Here is a 19,145-nt window from a genome sequence, read left to right as displayed (position 1 = left end):
ATCTCTTTGGATCTAAATCTCATTCCTCTTGTTCATTTTTTGATGTGTGTTTTTCTACTAGTTTCTGGATCACCTCATTCTAGGGTACATCTAGATTAGCACTAAATCAAAATATAAGGTCAAGTTAAGGATTGAATGTGTGCAAGTGAATAGAAGATTATAAGATTCTTAGAGGAAGTGAATTAGAAGGATAAGTAGAATATCCTTGTGGAGATGCAAAGATACATTCAATCAGGAAGGATCAAGTATACAAGATAGAATTGAGATTTATAATCAGCAATTTAGTTGCATCAAAAATCATGTCATCTCATTGTTACTCTCTAACCATTGTCTTAGTGATCTAAATCTCTTAACATAGTTTCCTTAACAAATATTTGTAAATCCTCTACAAATATGGCATTTCTAGAATGAAGTGTCTAAATACCTCTAACAAGGCCACTTCTTATACGGTAATTAAATTCTCTAATAGGGTCACGCCTAGCAGTGTGTTTTGTAACCTTTAACAGGTTTGGCTCCTAACAAGGCTCACTTTAGAAGAGTGAAAATTAATAAGTAGTTACAATTGGTGGTTTTCCCCAAATTGGGTTTCCATGTTAAATCTTAGTGTCACTTGTGTTCATGATATTTATTTTAATATCTTAAGTTTTTCATGTTAAGCATTTGCCGAGCTACAACATTTTACTAGTGTAAACTGAGTGCCCATGTATTTACTAAACATCAATAATTTTAGTGATGTTTATGTTATGTAATGACATCTAAGGGATCTAGGATTTATTTTAGTGGTAACTAATTCACCCCTCCTCTCTTAGTTACTCCTATTATAGTTTCAACAATAATAACAATTGTAGATCACAACTAGCTAGAATATTAGAGTCCTAGGGTAGACAAGGTTGTTGCTAGTTTTATTGAAAGGATGGTCATGTCAAGAAGAATTATCAAATATATAAGAAGACATAGGAAAATATCTTTGACAATGAAGGAAACAGCATTCATGATAAGGATGATGGTATTTTTTTTCTTTCAAAAAGTCACACAAGCTCATGTTCATGTGTAATTGATTCTGAGGCCTCTTTTCAAGCTTTTTCTTGGATAGAAGCCTTCATAAATTATCAATAAGACAAGTTTGGAAATGTATATTTGGGTGACAATAACTCTTGTGAAATTATTGAGAAGGGTAATATTCTATTATCATTGGAATGATGTGTTCATTGATTTCTTAGAGATGTTTGACATATTACTAAATTAAAAAGGAATTTGATTTCCATAATTTAGTTGTACACCCAAGGTCTTCTTAAAACTCTCATAGACACATGGAAAGTCACTAAAGTTTCCATGGCTATTGGAAAGGGAAACAATGTTAACACTCTATATATTGTAGAAACTAATAATGAGGTGGAAGGTTTCATGATGATTGTAGGAAGCAATGTGGTCCTTGGTGTCAAAGGCTAGTCAACATGAGAAAAAAGGGGCTAGAGGTTATGATTAATTGAGATCAACTTCCAAGTCCCCAATTAGTAATTTTGAATTCTGCAAAAATTGTCTTCATGGAAAAAAAATTGGGTCATCCATTTGAAAAATGGCCATGACAAGAAGACAAAACCACTATAGTTAGTGCATTCATAATTCTTTGGTCCTATGGAGGTAACATATTATGGAGGAGTAAACTATTTCTTTTTTTTTCTTGATTTTTTCTAGGTAAGTTTAGATTTATGCAATTTCTGTAAAATTTGTTTCTTAGAGGTTAAAGTTTTCAAATATCTTGTTGAAAACCAAATTTTTCACAAAATCAAATGTGTAACAATGGATAATGGAGGTGAATTTATTATTTTGGAGTACGATAAATTTTTTGTAGATTGTGTTATTCGATAGGAGCAGAAAAAATAAATTTCCCCTCACAAAAATGGGGCAACACAAATGGTTAGTTGAACCATTCTTCAAAAAGCTTGGTCCCTTCTTTCTAACACTAGTTTAGGCAAGGAATTTTGGGTAGAATCTTGTAATATAGGAGTGTATTTGATGAATTGTGATCGTTCATCTTCTTTGGACTTTCAAATTTTGGTAGAGGAATGGCTGGGAAAAGGATTTCCTACTCACATTTTTATTTTTTTTTATTGTCAAGCCTTTTTACATATTCCAAAAGAGAAAAGGGAAAAACTCAATCCCAAATACCAATAGTGTATCATTATGGGCTATGGTGAAGATCAGTCTCATTTTCAATTATTAGGTCCTACTACAAAGAAAATTGTGAGTAGTTGAGCATTAGATAAATGAGAGGAGGGGGGTGAATTAGTTATGTTCAATTATCCTACAATCCATTTTAACAACTTTAACTCTAAACAAGATTCATAATCACCATAAAAAAATCACTTAGTGAATTCATTCATCTTCACAATTAACACATTCAAATATCTTAATCCAAGCTATTCATTCACTATTCTATTATAACTAGTTGATATTAAAAAAATAGTTATTACCAACCATAAATTGGTGACTTGTGGTAAATTGAAAATACCATATAAAATAACTTGCAACATAGCAACATCAACACATTTGACACCAAGTTTTTTAACATGGAAAGACTATGAAAGGAAAAACCACTAACCACTAACAACCCAAATGTTTTCACTCTTCTGAACTAAGCTATGTTTGGAGCTGACATTGTTAAAAGTCATTACAAACACATTGTTATTATGACCTTGTTAGAGTATTTTTACAAAAAGTTTGATCTAGACTTTATGACTCAATCTTTTCTAAAATATGGAGTACTCTAAAGGTCTTGCAAACACCATTGATCGATGTTACCATATAAGATTTCACAAATTTGTTATGCCCACATTATCTAAGGGATTTTATGCTACAATTATTAGAATGTAATAGTGGAAAGATGATATGTTTAAGTATAGCACTCCCATGTTTGTTTAGATCTCCTCTCTTCTTTTTCTCTTTCTGAGCTCTAACTCTAATCTCTTTAATATGCTCAATTTATTAGCTAATTCACTTCTTCGTTCTTCCTTCAACTCTACTTGGTTCACTTAGCATAACTATCTTCTTTTAGCTTCAACAACTTTGCATGTGCAAAAATCATATTACCAATCAATTGCTAATAAACAACCAACAATTAACTTGAACATCTCCTTAAATAGTCTTATATATGCTTTTAGATTCCTCCATTTACTACCACTTAATCAAAATCATTGATCTCAAATTCAATGAATTTGGTCAGCTAGAAATTAAATCTTTCATATATCTTCATGCTCTTCCCTATTATTCTTTAATACCCATAATCATTTTTTTATTGAATTTTCCCATTCATTGATCTTGTAACAAAATTTGACTTATGCCTTTGAACATCTTGAACATTCCATTTTTCAATCAAAATTTGGCCTAAGATTTTTTCTTTATAGTTTTTTTCTCCTAGTTGTTACTTGGTGAACATAACATTTCTCTCAACTAATATAGTACTTGCTTTATACTAGTTGTGCTCAGGAAATACTTAATTTCCAATTTCACAATGAATACTATATATTCACTTGGTGAATATTGTTTTTCTTTTTAACCTTGTCACTTGGTTAAGCTTGTAGCTCAATACATTATAATATTACATGATTGTGAAATAATCAAATCAATGTCCAACTTCTTCAAGTGCCCTTTGTACACCATACTTGTCAATTTTGTCTTTGACATTCTTTATTCAAATCTTCTTCATCAATCAAATAATATAGAACTCTACTAAATTAGCATAATGTCTTGCCAATAGAGACTTGACCTCAATGACAACATAACAACTAATATGAGTATTTTACATAGATTCATAGCATTACTAGCTACATTATCAATTAGGGCTAATAGTCTCCCCCTTTAGTCATTGATGGTAACACATAGCATAAGATTCTACATTAAAAAAACATTACATAAGATAATCAAATGCATGTATTGTGAACAATAAAACTTTGTGGCTCTTTATCTTCATTAGAATGTTATCTATAGCTCAGTATGTATCTTTAGTAACAACAATATTCATCAACATTTCTCCTTCACTATGATCTCTTTCTTAGTTCATCTCCATCTTCATATTTACTTCTCCCTTTGCACAACATTCTACTTATGTTGATGTTCTTCTCCCTTTTCCAAATTATATCACCTTTTGGATATACTTCACCATTTGATAATCTTCTCCTTCTTTGACATACTTTTCCTTTATTGTTTCTCTCCATGATATTTTCCTCTACTATTTCTCTCCCCCTTTGATAACAACACTAAAGGTCATTAAAATATTCAATATAAAACTTATAAAACCTTGTAGTTTTCCTTGTACCTTGCATGTATAGTATACATTAGTTTCATCACATTCATCTTCACAACTTCATAAATGTTTATAAAGTGTAAACTCTTGCATCAACCCCACAAAGATATTACAAGTCATTGATGAATTGATGCAACATGCATCTTAAGCTAGTGAATTTTGGATATGATTGGGAACCACAGTTTACCTCTTACACACTCAAAAGAATCCTTAGGCAAGGATTATTAAATATGTTTCTAATTTTCTCTTTAGACTTAACATACTCAAGCCTCACTTGTTTCTCTTGTACTTGCTCACTCAAATTAATAATACTTGATTGATACATGTGTTTTAATTTTGCATGTATCAATAGATATTTTTGTAATATTTATTGCACTAGTGTTATCATAACAAATAGTAATAAGCTTGGTTACCTCTTCATGCATACCTTCCAATAGTTGATTAATACATACAATATTCAGATAATTGATTGAAATAGAATCATATTCAAATTTAGACATAGATTTTAAAATAAAAAAATTCTCGCTTATCCATGTAATCAATTGTTTTCCTAAAAAGAAAGCTTGACCACTTGTTCTTTTTTTATCATCAATATTTCTATCCCAATCAATATCTATATAGATATTATGATTAAAGTTATCATCTTGTTTGTATCATAGGCCATAATCTTAAGTTCTCTTTAGATATCTAAATATCCTTTTCACAATAGTCATGTGTGTCTCCTTTGGATTAGATGAAAATATTGCAACAATGCCAACATGTGCAATATACAGTCTACTATGTACAACATACTATAGCTTACCAATCATAAATTTGTATTGTGTCTTATTTACTTCTCCATTGGTGTCTTCTTTTAATAATTTCACTCCAATCACCATAGGTGTACTGACAAGTTTAGATTGATCCACCCCAAAAGTTTTCAATATTTTTTTCACATACTTAGATTGAATCACATATATATCATTCCTTGTTTGATAGACATGCAAGAGAATGAAAGTTTTGATTTTACCAAATATTGACATTTCAAACTATGTACTCATTTGGTTAGCAAATGTCTTACAAAAATATCTTGATTCCTCCAAATATAATATCATCCACAAATATTCAACAATCAATGCCATACTTTTAAATTCACATTTCATATATAGATTATTTTTCTCACTTGTTCCATAAAATCCAATTTCAATAAAAAATTAATGTAAATTGTTAGAGAAAAAGGTTAATTTCATTTCATTTATTAAACTACATTTTCTCCCTTCTTAAGATTTCTCCTTTATGCTTTTTTTCATTCACATTTAATAATTAATTAGTAATTATTAAATGGCATTTTTCTCTCTTAGGGCTTCCCTTTTAGGGTTTTGATCTCCTTTATAAGGATTGATCAGTTGCAATTTTGTTCATTCTATTTTGCACAAGAAAATACAATTTTCTTGTTTGTTGAGAAAACCCTTCTCTCTCTACTTTTATTTCTTCCTTGTAATAGGTTATTTGCATGCATTATATCTAGGGTCTATGGATTTTTTCATCATCAAATCTTACATGGTATCAAAGCCTTTCTTTTGGCTGCCTATTCTTATTTGAAGAAAAAGAAGAATGAGGGTTCAACAAAATAAATCTAAGATTTTTTAGTTTTTTCTGTGAAAATAGGGGGTCTCTAATTTTTGGATCACCTTGAGAAAAAAATGGACCTCACTGTTGTGCTTAGAACATCCAAAAACTCCTCATTCCATATAAAGCACTTTGATTTTGGAAACAGAGAAATTATAGGCCCTGTTTTCTTTGGCATACTAGGTCATACGGCCTTTGGCATGCACTACAAGGCAATTTTTTTTCAAAAATCACAAAAAAAATTATAAGTTTTAAAGCACTACATTTAGAAAAAAAACAAAAATCTCTTATAAAGTTTTAAAAGTTTATAAAAATGATTAATTTTTAAAATTTTGTTTTAATGCATGATAAAGGATGTTGCACATGTTGATGTCATCATGTCAACAAGGTACTAACATTGCTGATATAAAGTACTAACGTAGGCTTGCAATGCAAAGTGCTGATGTCATCATTTTACTTACAAAAATTTGACAGCCTTTCAGCTGTCAAACACTTGGTTTTCTTTGTCTTTTAGAGGCCTTAGTATTTTTTTGTGATATCTTTTGAATATGGAGGTATTTTTTTGATCCAAAAGAAGTGTCAAAAAGAAAATTTGGAGATGGAGACAATGTTAGAGGTATTTTTTGAATTTTTTTCTAGTTTGGTACTTGTTTTAATGCTTGAAGCTCATTTATGTCTATCATCTTCTAGAGGGCATAACTTGTCCATTATAGCTCTATTTTTTGATCTAGAAAAAGCATCAAAAAGCTCTTCTTGAGCCCTATTTAGATTATCTAATATTTTTCATCAGTATTCCACAAAGGTACATGCAATTCTAAACTGAATTTTTTTTCTCTCTCTTCTTGTTTACACATTCCTTCTAGTAGCTAGGGTTCAATTTTTTATATTGTGTGAGGTGTCTTTTATTATTGTTTCTATTATTTACATCAATAAACCATAACTTTTTCAAAAAAAATTTAACACCTTCTAAAACAATGGTTGAGACCTCTCCTTGTTTAGAACTTTTGACTCCTCATAACTATTAGACATGGAAGACCTTGATTACATGACTTCTCTAGTCAAAAGAGTTGTGGTCTTGTTTAGATGCAGTGCAACTAGTTCTATAGAGGCCTTTTGAGGTCATGCAACATAGGAACAAGATGGATGAGGAAATAGAATTAATTTCTTTATAGGTATCTAGCATTCTATAGTTTCATCTTGATGGGTGTAATACCCCTCTGGCTACATGGACCAAGCTTGAAGGCTTATTTGGTATAGTCAATGAGTTTAGGGAAATTCAGATTGAGATAGAGCTTACCTCTCTTGTACCAGTTCCTTCCATTGAGGACTTCTTGATGAAGTTCAATTAATAGAGATCTTTATTGCAGGGTTATAGGGAGACCAAGACTAGCACTAAGTTCATTTATATTATTCTTTCTAAGCTTCATGGAAATTTTCAAATTTTTGCTTCTACCTTCTATTCCACCAAAGATGCTTTGGGTAACAAATTTTCCATGCCATCCTTTGAGTTTTTTTGTGATCATTTGACTTGAAAGAAAGCTAAGCTATTTCAGTTGGATTCTCTCACAGGCTCACAGACTTATGCATTGGTAGCTCAGCCATCTTCAAGGATGAAGGAGGAGACACATAAATCTCATTCTACAAAGTCTTAGATTGATTCTAGCACTCATAGTTCATTAGAGCCACCTCCTCCTAAGGGATTTAAATCAAAGCCAAAAAGACTAATGTGTGCTTACTGTAATAAGCCTAATCATGATGAGTCACATTTCTATGAGAAAAAGTTAGATGGCTATGCCAAATAGGTTTTAGATTTGACAACTCTCCTTCATAAGAGCAACATTGATATTCCTTATACTTCTCGCAAATCATCATCATCATTAGGAAGGGTCATGTACTATATGAAACTACTAATCCACCCTCTTCTAGATGGTTATTGCATTCAAGTGCTTCACACCATATGAAATCTTCTCAAGATTTGTTCTCTTCTTTTGCGGCTTCTCCTACTCTACACATTTTGATGGGTAACAACACTATTATGAATGTATGTGGGAAAGGTTCTATTTTTCTTTATGATGGTACATTTCATGATGTACTTTGTGTTCCATCTTTGTTCTCTAACCTTCTCTCTATTTATCAAATTACATATAGTGGGATAGGGAAGATAGTTGAGTTTGCATAGGATCTAGTGCAAATTAGAGATACCAAGACAATAAATATTATTGCTATAGGGGCTATTGATCATGCTTCTTGCCTATATTCCTTCTCATATTTTGGTCCACCATCTCCACTATCGAAGACTCACTTTCCTTTTTCATGAGAGTCTACTGGGGTGAAGTCAAGTTGCTTGAACTTATATGTTTTTCCTGAGACCAGTGTTGTGAATTCTACACCTCCACCTCCTATTTAGATTCCATCTCTAGCATAGGAATACTCTTCAAAATTTTCTACTATTGTAGCTCCATTCATTGAGCCACCTACTATAGTTGTTGAGGATATATCAGAGGACACACATCTCATGTTAGATGATAGATTTAGCACACCTATTATCCCACCTTCATTGGAGATTCCATTTTATGATTCTCATACTTTCTCCTTTGAGCATTAGGTAGGACTTCTAGTTGCACCTTATATACATGGGTTTTATCATCCTTGTCCACTACCTTTGTTTCCTTCAAATTGGAGCCACATTGGTATGTTCATCAACATAGGAGTTCTGCCATTCGAGGGGGCTATGGAGTCTTAGGCTTCTATCATGGAGTCTTTCATTATACTTATAGTCTTGAGAGATTCTCTTGAGATGTTTCATTTTTGCATCCTTTTCTATCTCCTTTTGGAGCAAGGTTTTTCCCAGTAGGTTTTCTCTATATGTCTGTTTCATAGAGATTTGATTATTATTGGGTACCTCATTAGGCCTTGTTGCCAAGACCCAAGTTTTCTTTTAGCATTATAGTCTCCTTGCATTGTTTTTAGCTACATTGTTCCTCATCTTAAGGGGGGATGTTAGAGAAAAAGGTTAAATTAAATTCATTTATTAAATTAACTTTTCTCCCTCCTTAATATTTCTCCTTTATGCTTTTTGCACTCACATTTAATAATTAATTAGTAATTATTAAATGGGTTTTTCCTCTTAGGGCTTCCCTTTTAGGGTTTTGATGTCCTACATAAGGATTGATTGGTTTTAATTTTATTTATTATGTTTTGTACAAGTAAATAAAATTTCCTTATTTGTTGAGAAAACCCTTCTCTCTATGCTTTTCTTTCTTCCTTCTAATAGGTTATTTTCATGTAGGATATCCAAGGTCTATGTTTTTTTTCATCATCAAAACTTGCATAACCTTTCATACCATGATCTAGATGCTTTTTTCAATCCATACAAAGCCTTTTTCAGTTTGCAAACAATATTCTTCGTTTTAGGTTCAATGAATCATTATGATTACTCAATATATACTTCCTCTTCAAGTATTCCATTTGGAAATGCAAATTTGGCATCCATTTGATATACTTTGAACTTTTTAATATGTATCATAAGCCAATAGTGTTCTTACTCATTCCAATTTTACAAAAGGAGCAAAAGTCTCTTCATAATCTATTCCTTCTTCTTGTGTATAACCTTTGCAAACTAGTCTTGCCTTATTTCTGACCACTTCTCCATTTTCATTCAACTTGTTTTTGGAAATGAATATGATTCTTACCATATTCTTGTTAGTAGATCTTGGTACTACTATCCATATGTTGATCTTCTCAATCTGGTCAATCTCTTTATTAACTATTCTTGGTTCAAAATATGTAACCAAATACATACCATCTCATATAGAATTCTTGCTTCTTTTCTATACTCTAGCACTTCTATCTCCAATAATATGTTCAAGGGAATGCTTCTTTCTCACATATTTGTCCAATATAGGTTCAGTTCTTTAATTTTTAGCAATTTCTTCACTCAGTAGGGGTTCAACTTCATGCTTGGGTTGAACTATTTGATGCTTGGGTACAACATTCTGTAACACAAGTGCTTCTTTTTGATTCTTAGTGCATCTCTATTTAACTCAAGAAATGTATTAGGTACCTCTTCATAAACATATAGAAATTTTCTATAATCTTTAGGCTCCTTCTTTCTTTCCACATCATTCTTCTTTGTAAACTCCTCAAATCTTACATGTGCACTTTTAATCATCTTGTTAATATCTTTGTTCAAACACTTACAATCTTTTCTCTTAGATGCGTAACCAAGGAATACATCCTCATCTCCTTTAAAATCAAATTTACCATTCCTTTCATTCTTTTGAATATAACCCCTACTTCAAAAGATGTTGAAATAACTTACATTTGATGTATGACCATACCAAAGTTTATAGATTGTCTTGTTTGTTCCTTTCTTCAATTGAACTCAGCTGAGAGTATAAATAGTAGTGCTAATTTCTTCTCTCTAGAATATCTGGAAAACCTCCTTTACAATTATCAATTTTCTTTCACAATCTATAATTGATCTATTTCTCTTTTTAGCAATTCCATTTTGTTGTGTGTCCTCACTATTGGCATTTGTCTCTTACTATCATTTTCAACACAAAAGGTAGTGAATTCAACAAACATAAACTCACCACCTCTATTAGACATTAAACATTTCAAATATTTGTCATTTTCTTTCAAAACTCTAGATATATACTATTTGAGCATATCGATAGCATTTAATTTTACTTTCATGAATATAAGAGTAATAATTCTTGAATAGTCATCGACTATAAATATGAAATATCTGCCACCATAATAAAAATTAACACCAAATGGACCATATATAAAATTATGTAGGTCAACTCCTGGATATCATTTGAAGTGTGTGTCTTTCTTAAAAACTAGAACTTTTTATTTTACCAAGATGAAATTATTTACACATAGCATTCTCTAGCTTTTTTAGATTTGGTAAGCCTATTACTCATTGTTTTTTACTAACTTTCACTGTGTTCTCAAAGTTTACATTATACAACCTTTCATTTCATAACCATACATCCTCAACTATACAAAATAAGAATGTTTAAATAGTAGGATTGAGATACAATATGTTACCTCTTGTTTGCATTCATGTTCCAATTAGATTACCTTCATCATAAAAGATATTGAATTCTCTATTATGAATTTTTAGCTTATGACTTGGATTATTGAACTGTGAAACACTCAAAAGATTGTACTTTAGTCCTTATACTTAGTATGAATTATCACATATGATCTTATAATTCAATATTAGTGATCATACCATGCATGGAACATCATTACCTAGTTTAATAGTTCCACCATCATCAATTTCTTCAAATTTATCAAACTTACTTAGATCAACCATCATGTGATGTGAGGAACCACTATCTGTAATCCATGAATTATTCTTTTTAATATGTGAAATAAGATAATTTTAAATTTCATACCTTTCTTCATTGGGATCTTCCTTGATTGCAACATATACCATCTCAACTATTTCCTTGTCCTCATAAGAATTGGACTGAGTGTGCTCTTATTCAACAATGTAGCATGATTTCTTCACTTTGTCCTTGTAATCCTTGTTCTTCCTATACTTGAAATATTTCTTGTCATTTCTATCAATCTTACTTCTCTTAGGATATTTATCATAAAAGTGACCAACCTCATTACATTTGAAACAAATCAAGCACAATTTACCTTTGTATTTACCTTTACCTCTTGACAACCTTCTTGCAAGAAATTCTTTAAGTTCATCGAGATCTTCCTTGGATTCAGATTCACTTTCTTCCTAATTTTGTTTTCCTTCTTGTAATTTCAAATGGCTAGTGAAGGTTTGAAAGAATTCTAATTATAAATATACTATTTTCATAATTTCTCAGTTCAAATGTAGTCAAACAACCAACTAGCCTATCAAGTGCCAATACATTACAAGGAATATCTCTTACTTATTGAATTGCAAAAAAATTGATAGCATAAATAGGTAGAAGAGATCTAAGAACTTTACTTACAAATTCATAGTCACAGATAACTCCTCTAGCAGCTTTGGTTGTACTCAAAACATTTTTTTTTAGTTTGCATGCCTTGTGGCATTCTCACCTTCTTTCATTCTCATCTCATCATACTTTCATCTAAGACTTGAATAGCTTTGGCTCTCCTTACATTATAATCTCCTCCATGTATGAGTTTTATTTTATCCTACACCTTTTTGAAAATAGTGAAATACTTAATATCATCAAACTCAAAATCATTAAGTGCAAAAGAAATATCAATCATCAAGATATTGTGATTTCTCTTCTCATTCATTTTCTGCATAGTTAAAGGATCAACAAGGGTAGTTTATTCATGTTCCAACCAATGTTGATCATAACCTTCAATTCCAAATTGTTGGTGTAAATTCTTATTTACTATTTACACTTTACTTAAGTTTACCTAGGTGAATGCATTATTTTATTATTATGCATTATTTTATTATTTCTTAGGTTAGACACTTAGGAGTTTGCATACTTTTATGAGTTGTTATGTTGAAAACATAGAAGTAAGCAACTTTAATTTAGCACATGATGTCTACAACACTATAGTTTGCATAATTAACTGAGTTGTCATGTAGACAACATAGTTATTCACACTCCTAATTTAGCACATGGTATCTACAACATTATTTTGCATACTACACCTTCATAGGCTTATCCTTTCATCATCACACTTGTGATTAATGGAGGATAACCCACACCTGGTGGATATGTGTATGGTTGCATGACTTATCATGTTGCTGATTTTTAGGAATTCTAGAGGCCTTTATATATAGGCACTCCTAGTGTATTTTCACTTTGAATGAATATTATATCATCATTCTGATCATACTCTTTTGGTCTACTATTGTGTTTGTGCTTGAGTTCCTTGATCTTGGGTGAATTTTTTCAAAAGGAAATTTCTTACATGGTATTAAAGCTTGGAGAATTTCTCTTCACATAGTCATTCGAGACCATCTTGTTGCTTCAGTACCTTGACCCAAATCCAAGGTATCATAGTCATTGGGAACATGTAGAGCCAAAACAAACCTTGTCATTGCATTTGGAACATTGATTTAGTAAAAATTGACTATAAATTTTCCTATGATGAGCCCAAGTCAATTTTGAGGAATTTTTTTTTTGCAAACCGGAACCCAAAGGCCTGATTTGCAAGTTTGGTATGGTCATTTTTCAGATTTGGTTAATTATTTTTCAAATTTGGTAATTTATTTTTTCTACAATTTTCGGAAGAATTTTTCAAAAAAAAATTTTTTCCCTTCGGGCCAACAAACAATTTGTTTTTACATGCACCAGGCAGTGACATCCCAGCCCTACATAAAAATTTTCATTATTGATTGTGGCATATTCCTTTATTTTTTGGTGGTTTCTTTCCAACATTTGTGTTAAAGTCTAGCTACTTTACACACATTCTAGCTACCATAACCAACAACCAACTTGACTGGCATCCACAAGCCTTCAGTGGCTTTATTTAACATACCAGGGGCTCATATTTTTATTTAACTTTGCAAGCTCACTTTCCACCTGTGTGGCACTAAAACCTTGGCTCTCGTGGTAATAAAGAGACTCCCAACAGTGATAAAGATGTTCTCTATGTCACAAAAGAACTTTGGCGCCCATCAAATCACTCCTTCCAATGCTTGATAACATCATTTCTTTGGCAACAATAGTTCTCCTAACTATCATCCAACCCGTCCTTTGGTTCAAGTTTTTCGGTGGCTTTATCAACAACTTGTTGGAACCCTTTTCTTTTCTAGAATTGATGAACATATAGCCAACTGCGTTGCCTACTCAACTAGCCTTTTCCCACATGGACTGCCTCTTTGACAATGAGGCTCCATGTTTGCAGTAGACAGCCATGGTAGCAGTACATGCAATCATAGACACCTAGGTGACACATGGACCATAGAGTCCTAGTCAGCCTAAAGCCATACCTGCCTAATCATCAAGTACACATTAGCTGCCAACTCCATTGTGTCTATACGATCTATACCATTCATACATTTTGATGTCATCATCCATTCATACATTTTGATGTCATCAGCCACGTCATCTAAGGAGGCTAATTCTTTGCTTGCATCAACAATTCATAGTGTTAAAATTGACAGTCATCTGACTATCATTCCCAAGTATTTTTGATCTACTGCTATAGCCATTTGACCATCAAATTTAACCTTGTAGTTTTCTACCTAGACCCCTCTCCAGATGTAATTTTGATTTGACAATCCAACTTTGGGAGGCTATAACTTAGTCATTCAGACTCCAAATTAGGTGCCATTTTTTTTTCGTATATAATTTCTTGAAAATTTTAGTAGTGGTGTTTTTTTTGGTTTTGGTGCATGGATTTGTCAAAAATTTCATTTTTTGGTGACTATACTTGTCCAATCCTGCATTTTGCAACTTAAAACACTCCGTATGAGCTCATTTAGACTCAAAAATAGGTTCCATTTTTTTTGAAAGTGCTGAATTTTTCATCTACTTTATAGATTTACAATTAGATCATAGGGTTGGGTGGACAAAATATCACTTTTAGACTTGGGGCCTTTTTTGCATTGTAATGCTTTGACTACTTTTCAAAATTGTTGTACATCTAAATTATAATGCTTAGTAATAGAATTGAGCCTCAAAAGGAAGTTGTAAATAGTAAAATTAGATGTCCACTTTATACATTTTGACAAGTGGCCTAATGTACATCCACTACATATAAAGTGCCAAAAACATCTTTTTTGGGGCGATCTTTTGATTAAGTGAATAGGGGGGTCTGTATTATGTTTTTGTGTCTCTCTTTTGTGCTCTTTTTTTTTTTTTTTGCATAATGGGTGCACCTAAAGGTTGACTTCTAACTTCACACAATTATTCTACATGGAAAGATATTGTATGGAGTAGATTAATGGCAAAAGGTTTAAATCTTTATGTTGATGGTACAATTCCCAAACCCACTAATGCTACAACACTCTTTGATTGGAAAATTAAAGACCAATAGGCTTTAGGAATTATCAAGAATTGTGTACATAGAGATCTCTTCTTCCACATTTCTAGTTTCAAGGAAGCCAAACCTACTTGGGAAAAAATTTAATCATTGTATGGTAGGGTGGATGGGGAAAAGTGATTCCAGATTGAGGATGACCTACTTCTATTAGATCCAAAGAATTTTGACAAAATTCAAGATTATATCAACAAAGCTAATGAGTTTAGAGCACTACATAAAGATTTTGGTAATGCCATAAAGGATTATAGGTTAATTCATCACATCCTAAAGAGGTTACCTTCAAAGTATGCTTCCTTTTTTTTGAGTTATAACACACACAGGTTGACCATGGGAAGTTTTTACAAAAGCCTACATTTGATGCATTCAGAGAATGTTGATGATGGAACAATCCAACTTGATAGATATGGGACTTCTCACATCATCAAAGACCAAAGCATTGGTGGCTACTAATGAGAACTAATCAATTCAAGGAGGAAAACATTCTAACAATAGCAAGAAAAAGTAGTGGAAGCAAAAATCACAATCTGAGACACAACAATCCTCCTCACAACAAGGCAGTTCTTCTTCCAACAAGAAGGGAAACAATGAAAAGAAGGACAAAATTTTTTGTAAATATTACAAGAAGCTAAATCATGATGAGCATAATTACAAGACTAAGAGAATTGATGAGTTGGGAAACCTACTTAAGAAGAACAAAATCAATGTGCCAAATGCTTCCAAGGATTCAACTCCACCCACTTCAAAGGGAAAGGGGCAAGCACTTATGGAAAATACTAGTTGTTCCTCAGAATGGATTCTTGACTTAGGTGCCTCATACCATATGGGTTCTTGAAACAGAGATTTTTCTTCATTGAAGCAATTAGAGGTATTGCACTTCTTTGTGGGAGATGATACAAAAATGGAAGTTGAAGGGAAAGGACACATGGAGATAGAAAATGGGGAATTCAAAGATGTTGTCTATGTTCCAAGTCTTATTTCTAATCTCCTCTCAATTTACCAAATCACTGACCTTGGAGGTGGAAACAAAGTTGAGCTCCTTCCAAATTCAGTAATGGTTCACAATCTCAAAGATGATTCATTGGTTGTAGTCGAGAAAGTTAATTATGACAAGAGGCTTTATTCGTTCTCCCATTTTGAGCCTAAGTCTCCTTCACAAACCTTGTTGGCTCAATCACATTCAAAAACCAAATTATGGCATTAGTGGTATGGAGATGTTGCCTTCCACTATCTTTAGCAACTTTGCTCCAAAAACATGGTTAAAGGTCTACCAATAATCAAATTTTCTATGGGTGAATGTTCAACATGCTTAGTAGATATGCATCTAGAGGATAAGTTTGATAAAGGAAAGTCTTCAAGAGCACTAGTTGTTCTTTAGTTTTTTCACATGGTTTTAGCTAGTTCTTTTGCAGTGACATCAGTTAGCCAAGGTTGCTACATACTCACTTTTATTGATGACTTTTCACACTACACATGGGTCTACTTTCTTCATCACAAGAATGAAGTAGTTGATAAGCTTCAAGCCTTCAAGAGTCATGTTGAACAACAATCAAGGAAAGTCATCAAGGTTCTTTGGATGGAAAATGAAAGAAGATATGTGAACACAAGACTTAAAGACTTTTGTAAACTTGAGGGTATTGATCTTTAGAATCCACCAACATTCAGTCCACCCAAGAAAGATGTTGCAGCACTAAGGATATGAACTCTTAATGCAATGGAAAGTTACATGATACAAGAAAAGTCTCTTGATCCTACACTTGAAGTTGAAGCTATCAACATTATCAATCACATACTTAATAGATCTCTACACAATTCCTTAGATGGTAATACTCCTTTTGAGGCATGGTGTGGTAGAGAACTAGTTGTGAAACACTTTAGAGCCTTCAGTTGTCTAGCATGGAAAACATATCTTCCAAGGGATGCAAGGCACCACCACCTAGGCCTTGTACTTTAATTGGATATGAAGATGGTGTTAAGGCATGCAGACTTATGGATCCTAAGACTCATGAGATTTTTGTAGAGAGGGATGTATACTTTGAGGAAAGTTCACCTAGCTTATCCTTTAATCCTCTCTACACTTCATACACTGTGGAAACTGATAGTGACACTAGTGATAGTGATTCAATAGACTTAGATATGTGGGATTCTATTTATAGATGAAGTGAGAGGTCACATCATTAGCACATTCCACATGCATACATTGCCATAGTAATAGGTCCAACACAACAAGGTACACCTAGTCTTCCAGCTCCAACAATAAGGGATCACTACATAGTAGATATTTAAGGTTTTTTTGTGGAGTCATACATAGTAGATTTTGGAGATGACATTGATGATATAATCTTATCTTTGATGGATCATATACTTCTTTAGTTGTCATGAGGGCTCATTCTGACCCTCTTGTCCATTCTCTACATGATTAGTCTTTCGAGAGTAATATGATTGTGGATCCTTATGTACAGCTATTGCAGGAGGTCTCTGTAAAAAAAGATTTTTAGTGTGCAAGGAACATTAACATTAAAGAAAGCATTCACAAACCAAAACTAAGTTCACATATATTCTTAGACAAAGAAAACAAACAAGAGATTCAATCTTCAAAGGATGAAGCACTTCATTGCTTTCTTGATTTTGTAGATATGTCCTTTGATGTGGATGTATGCTCAATTGCTCAAAGTTGCTTCAATGGTGGAGATACATAATAGAAAATTGGTAGCTTTGTGAGCTCTCAATTTGGCATTATAAGGGTATGGGTATGGATTTTGGCTCTCAAAAGGGCATGATAACTTTAGCTCAAAGATTGTTGATGAAATGGCTTGGGATGGGATCCAATTTATACGCCAAGGGGTAGAGGGATGGAGGAATTAGATGCAAGGATGGGGAGATGGTTAAAGAGGGCTAAGATGCACTCAAAGGGGAGCACATGGATTGTGCTTGTTTAGCACCAATGGGAAGGAGACACTTGTCACAAGGAGGATGAGTGTGAGAGGGTAGGGTAAAAGGTTGGTTAAAGGCATGATGAGTGGGGTTGAGTATGTAAGAGAGATGTAAGAGGAATGAGTGTGGAAGAGGGAAGAGTGTGGAAGATGGATGTAAGAGTCATGAGTGGGCTTGTAAGAGTATTTTATGGTTTGTAAGAGCACTCATGACTTGGTGGTTGGGATTTTTGAGGGGAGACTTTGGTTTGGTTTAGGAAAGTCTTAAACTTGCTTTAGGGAATGTGACAACATTAGGGGGTGGATTAGGCTTGGGTTTAGGATTAGATTAGGGATGTTAGAGATGTGCAAGTGGATGGCATTAATGAGGTTGGGTGAGTTAGTGGCTAAGCTCAGTTAGTATGGGTGGATGGGTTGGATTACGCTAAATGGAGGATTAGGGATAGGTTAGGGGTTTTTGGATTTGAGGATTTTATTTATCAAATAGATTTATTTAATAAATGGGGATATTTAGAATTATATAGAAGAATAGGATTTAATTGATAAATAATAGGTTATTTGATTTATCAATTAGGACTATAGATGATTAATTAAATTAATCAGCTAGGGGATGGCAAAGAATTAATTAAATAAGAATTTAATTAATGATGCCTTTACAGATAACTAAATAGGATTACCAAAGTGGTGTAATCAAATTTAGGTGTCTACATTTTGCCCCTCTTTGACATAGTGTTGAGACAACACTATTTCAAAGAAGTTCAAATGAAGATGACACGACAAAGATTTTTTAGCAACAAGGCTGCCCCAATCTCGGATAAGAAGAGGAGAGACTAGACTTAGATGATGCCCCCTCAAGAAGGTGGCAAAGAGATAAAAGAGGCTCGACAGGTTCTTGAAAAGTACAAGAATCCAAGATGAGCAAGGAGACTCAGATTGGCTTAAGAGAAGAGGTTTAGTTAGCTCAAACTCTCACTATGGGAGAATGATAAAGGGAAAATTAGAGGCACAAGAGTAAAGAAAGCTTAAGACTTTCCAGGATTGGGGGGGGATGGAGAAGTGGAGTGCTATAAAAGGAATCCACAGATAGGGGGATGAATAATGGAATGATAAAGCTGATGCAATAGGATTTCAAAGAGTCATATTGGTAGAAGATGGGTTTCAGAGATCCCTAGGACTAGGATTGTGGATCTTGAAAGATGAGGCTTGGTGGATTGATTTGATTGGTGGATCCCTACGACTAGGATTGTGGATCCCTAAAGCTAAGCATGAGGAGTGATTCAAAGAGATACTAATGCATAAGCTGGGATAGGTGTTGGATATGGATG

Source organism: Cupressus sempervirens, chromosome 11 (assembly GCF_028749045.1).
Source record: "Cupressus sempervirens isolate cs-2001-9-10 chromosome 11, ASM2874904v1, whole genome shotgun sequence".
Taxonomy (NCBI): domain Eukaryota; kingdom Viridiplantae; phylum Streptophyta; class Pinopsida; order Cupressales; family Cupressaceae; genus Cupressus; species Cupressus sempervirens.
This window is presented reverse-complemented; position numbering follows the sequence as displayed.